The sequence below is a fragment of the Coregonus clupeaformis genome, chromosome 31 (assembly GCF_020615455.1).
Source record: "Coregonus clupeaformis isolate EN_2021a chromosome 31, ASM2061545v1, whole genome shotgun sequence".
NCBI classification, from domain to species: domain Eukaryota; kingdom Metazoa; phylum Chordata; class Actinopteri; order Salmoniformes; family Salmonidae; genus Coregonus; species Coregonus clupeaformis.
The window spans coordinates 18,930,594-18,936,593 of record NC_059222.1 but is presented as its reverse complement, the minus strand read 5'-3'; positions in this window follow the sequence as shown (position 1 = coordinate 18,936,593).

Here is a 6,000-nt window from a genome sequence, read left to right as displayed (position 1 = left end):
ACAGTGAGGGAAACAAGTATTTGATCCCCTGCTGATTTTGTACGTTTGCCCATTGACAAAGAAATAATCAGTCTATAATTTTAATGGTAGGTTTATTTGAACAGTGAGAGACAGAATAACAAAGAAAAAATACAGAAAAACGCATGTCAAACATTTTATAAATTAATTTGCATTTTAATGAGGGAAATAAGTATTTGACCCCTCTGCAAAACATGACTTAGTACTTGGTGGCAAAACCCTTGTTGGCAATCACAGGGGTCAGACGTTTCTTGTCGTTGGCCACCAGGTTTGCACACATCTCAGGAGGGATTTTGTCCCACCCCCCTGTGGCACCCCCATAGAGCCGGCCAGAGTTCCAGACAACAGGCCCTTCGATTTGACACATTGAACTTTATCTGAGAAGTAGTTGGTGAACCAGGCGAGGCAGTCATTAGAGAAACCAAGGCTATTTATTCTGCCAATAAGAATGCGGTGGTTGACAGAGTCGAAAGCCTTGGCCAGGTCGATGAAGACGGCTACAAACTTCAGAATTACCGTTTTAACATCTGCACAAACAAAACAGAATAATTGTTACTCAAAACTTTAATGAACGACATAGCAAACACAATAAATTCCAGTTTTTTAAATAACTTTGGTGCAATGTTCACATGTACAGTGCCTTGCAAAAGTATTCATCCCCCTTGGCGTTTTTCCTATTTTGTTGCATTACAACCTGTCATTTAAATAGATTTTTATTTGGATTTCATGTAATGGACATGCACAAAATAGTCCAAATTGGTGAAGTGAAATGAAAAAAATAACTGGTGCATATGTATTCACCCCCTTTGCTATGAAGCCCCTAAATAAGATCTGGTGCAACCAATTACCTTCAGAAGTCACATAATTAGTTAAATAAAGTCCACCTGTGTGCAATCTACGTGTCAAATGATCTGTCACATGATCTCAGTATATATACACCTGTTCTGAAAGGTCCCAGAGTCTGCAACACCACTAAGCAAGGGGCACCACCAAGCAAGGGGCACCACCAAGAAAGCGGCACCATGAAGACCAAGGAGCTCTCCAAATAGGTCAGGGACAAAGTTGTGGAGAAGTACAGATCAGGGTTGGGTTATAAAAAATATCAGAAACTTTGAACATCTCACGGAGCACCATTAAATCCATTATTAAAACAATTGAAAGAATATGGCACCACAACAAACCTGCCAAGAGAGGGCCGCCCACCAAAACTCACGGACCCAGGCAAGGAGGGCATTAATCAGAGAGGCAACAAAGAGACCAAAGATAACCCTGAAGGAGCTGCAATGCTCCACAGCGGAGATTGGCGTATCTGTCCATAGGACCACTTTAAGCCGTACACTCCACAGAGCTGGGCTTTACAGAAGAGTGGCCAGAAAAAAAGCTATTGCTTAAAGAAATAAATAAGCAAACACATTTGGTGATCGCCAAAAGTCATGTGGGAGACTCCCCAAACAAACGGAAGAAGGTACTCTGGTCAGATGAGAATAAAATTGAGCTTTTTGTCCATCAAGGAAAACGTTATGTCTGGCGCAAACCCATCACCTCTCATCAGCCTGAGAACACCACCACAGCATGATGCTGCAACCACCATGTTTCACTGTGGGGATGTTTTTCATCGGCAGGGACTGGGAAACTGGTCAGAAGTGAAGGAATGATGGATGGCGCTAAATACAGGTAAATTCTTGGGGGAAAACTGTTTCAGTCTTCCAGAGATTTGAGACTGGGACGGAGGTTCACCTTCCAGCAGGACAATGACCCTAAGCATACTGCTAAAGCAACACTCGAGTGGTTTAAGGGGATACATTTAAATGTATTGGAATAGCCTAGTTAAAGCCCAGATCTCAATCCAATTGAGAATCTGTGGTATGACGTAAAGATTGCTGTACACCAGCGGAACCCATCCAACTTGAAGAGGAAGGCCCTCAAAATTGTCAAAGACTCCAGCCACCCTAGTCATAGGCTGTTCTCTATGCTACCGCACGGCAAGCTGTACCGGAGCGCCAAGTCTAGGTCCAAAAGGCTTCTCAACAGCTTCTACCCCCAAGCCATAAAACTCCTGAACAGCTAATCATGGCTACCTGTACTATTTGCACCCCCACCCCATCTTTTTATGCTGCTGCTACTCTGTTAATTATTAATGCATAGTCACTTTAACTCTATCCACATGTACATATTACCTCAACTACCTCTTCTAGCCGGTTCCCCCGCACATTGACTATGCACGCTAAAATATTCAGTTTATTTGTCTTATTTCTTGTTTGTTTCACCCCAAAAAATATTTTGCATCTTCAAAGTGGTAGGCATGTTGTGTAAATCAAATGATACAAACCCGACAAAAATACATTTTAATTCCAGGTTGTAAGGCAACAAAATAGGAAAAATGCCAAGGGGGGTGAATACTTTCGCAAGCCACTGTATGTGGTACATTTTCACAACTCTAAGCACAACAATCTAAACAGATCATCAAAATTGCTCATGTTTCAAAACTAAGTATATTTTCAATTGATCCAATTGACGAACTAATTCACAAAGTCACTTGTTCACTGCACAAAATCACTCTTTCAATTTGGATGCATATTCAATTTAAGTATCTGCTTTTCAAAAGGCAGTATTCACTTTTACAATTAACTATCACTTAATCAAACTGCTCAAAACGGATAACTACTGAACCCAAATTATGTAGCGCCTAGTTAAAGTATATAGTTTGATAATTGCTGAACACTGTAAATAAATGTATCAATGTAACTTCAATTTATGATGGAAGGTAAAACTAAATCCTATATGGATGTGGCTGTAAACGCTACATCATCATTCTCCATCAACCAGTGTGCTTCAACAGAACAAAGTGGAAAGAGTCACTCTATTTGCTACCATTTGGAATTATAGTACAGTAAACAATGCACTGCTGAAATACCTGATTTGTACAATTAATACAAATATAAACGCAACATGCAACAATTTCAAAGATGTTACTGTTACAGTTCATATAAGGAAATCAGTCAATTCATTAGGCCCTAATCTATGGATTTCAAATGAATGGGAATACAACTATGCATTTGTTGGGTACAGATACCTTTAAAAAAAGGTAGGGGGTGGGATCAGTAAACCAGTCAGTATCTGGTGTGACCACCATTTGCCTCATGCAGCGCGACACATCTCCTTTGCGTAGAGTTGATCAGGCTGTTGATTGTGGCCTGTGGAATGTTGTCCCACTCTTCTTCAATGGCTATGCAAAGTTGCTGGATATTGGCGGGAACTGGAACACGCTGTCGTACACGTTGATCCAGAGCATCCAAACGTGCTCAATGGGTGACATGTCTGGTGAGTATGCAGGCCATGGAAGAACTGGGACATTTTCAGCTTCCAGGAATTGTGTACAGATCCTTGCAACATGGGGCCGAGCATTATCATGCTGAAACTGGAGGTGATGGCGGCGGATCAATGGCACCGCAATGGGCCTCAGGATCTCGTCATGGTATCTCTGTGCATTCAGATTGCCATCAATAAAATGCAATTGTGTTCATTGTCTGTAGCTTATGCCTGCCCATACCATAACCCCACCGCCACCATGGGGCACTCTTTTCACAACGTTGACATCAGCAACCCGCTCGCCCACACGAAGCCATACATGCTGTTTGCCATCTGCCCGGTACAATTGAAACCAGGATTAATCCATGAAGAGCACACTTCCCCAACTTGCCAGTGGCCAGCGAAGGTGAGCATTTGCACACTAAAGTTGTTTACAACGCCGAACTGCAGTCAGGTCATGACCCTGGTGAAGATGATGAGCACGCAGATGAGCTTCCCTGAGACGGTTTCTGGCAGTTTGTGCAGAAATTATTCGGTTGTGTAAACCCACAGTTTCATCAGCGGTCTGGGTGGATGGTCTCAGACGATCCCACAGGTAAAGAAGCCGGATGTGGAGGTCCTGGGCTGGCGTGGTTACACGTGGTCTGCGGTTGTGAAGCCGGTTGGACGTACTGCCAAATTCTATAAAACGACATTGGAGGCAGCTTATGGTAGAGAAATTAACATTAAATTCGCTGGCAATAGCTCTGGTGGACATTCCTGCAGTCAGCATGCCAATTGCACGCTCCCTCAAAACTTGACATATCTGTGGCATTGTGTTGTGTGACAAAACTGCACATTGGGGTGGCAGGTAGCTTAGTGGTTACGAGTGTTGTGCCAGTAACCGAAAGGTCACTGGTTCTAATCCCCGAGCCGACTAGGTGAAAAATCTGTTGATGTGCCCTTGAGCAAGGCACTTAACCCTAATTGTTCCTGTAAGTCACTCTGGATAAGAGCGTCTGCTAAATGACTAAAATGTAAAACACTTTAGAGTGGCCTTTTATTGTCCCCAGCACAAGGTGCACCTGTGCAATGATCATGCTGTTTAATCAGCTTCTTGATATGCCACATCTGTCAGGTGAATGGATTATCTTGGCAAATGAGAAATGTTCACTAACAGGGATGTAAACAAATGTGTGCACAAAATGTGAAAGAAATAAGCTTTTTGTGCGTATGTAACATTTCCAGGATCTTTTATGTAAAGTGGGACCAACACTTTACATGATGCATTTCTATTTTTGTTCAGTGTATATAACAATATTCCACTCATTATCTGAATTTCATTGATACACTGTAAACTGATGAATTTCAACCACAGAGACAGGCGATACTGTATCAGTTGACAAGTCACGTAGAAAAGGTGATCTTGTACAATGTTACATGGGGCAGAAATGACATACAACACCGTGCTACGTTTTTAAAGTAGCCAACTGCTTTACAATAACATATTTCTGATGATTTGTCCTATTTTTTAAATAACTTGTAGAAAGTACACTTTATGACACTGTAAAGAAGCATTAGGACCATCATAATCATATAAACCAGATAGGCCTATCACGTACATGCCCTTTTATTAGTCATCAGTCAAAAAGAGTTCTGCTCCTGAAATCTGCTCCTGCATTCATCCCAGTCATCAGCAACAGAGCATTGGGGTAGGTGCATGTCTGACATCAATGTGTGCGCAATTACAATGCTGATTTAATATGGTAAAAAAAAAAAAAAAAAAGTATATAACGTAAACATACTGTCGACATGCAGGCTATGGTGTAATGGAATATTTTGCATTGTGTGGTAGGTTTCGTGGGTTTTGACACTTTTATGTAGGTGTCATAACCAGCCATAAAATAATGCAATTTATACAACGTGGGTCTAATCCTGAATGCTGATTGGTTAAAACCGCATTCCAGCCGGTGTCTATTCCACAAATTACCACCGGCTAAATCTATGACGTTAAAATGCCTATTTACTCTGTTCCATCTGACTGCGCAATCCTCTGTCTCATCAGCCCAGCCAGGCAATTTATAAACTTGATCTCCACCATAAAAAACATCTAGACATTATCTCACGTTTCTTTTAGACTAACATTTAGTTTTCAATAGCGGAGATTTGTATAAACCTTGCTGTCTGTCTCTCTGACATTTGCAACATTGTTTCAATTTTGAAATTCGATCTCCAGCTGTACCATAGTAATGAACATGTTGGGAGTCGGGACAAGACAGACAGGCAGGCAGCGTTTCTCAGCCAGTCGAAATCATGAATCAACTGGCATATTTTTCTGGATATATACAAAGAAAAGTCAATTTAAAAAAGTTCAAACTAAACAAAGTGCAGCTAGTTTGCAGTCTTTCCAGCTTCAGTTTGACGTGATCGTGTTAGCTGTGTTGTTGGCTAGCTCCTCTGAACAACAGTGTCCTGATGAGTGAGCACATTTTCTATGCCAGGCGAAATCGGGCCACATTAGCTCATTGTTATGGATGTATCCAAATAAATGTGACTAGAAAACAGCTTAAACAAACGCAAATGCGGCTACTTTGCTGTTATTCTGGCTGCTTGACGTGACTGTAAGTTAGCCTTACTTGGCTAGCTAGCATGCAAGGGATAAGAACGTTGGCAGCCAGTATGGCAATGGAACAT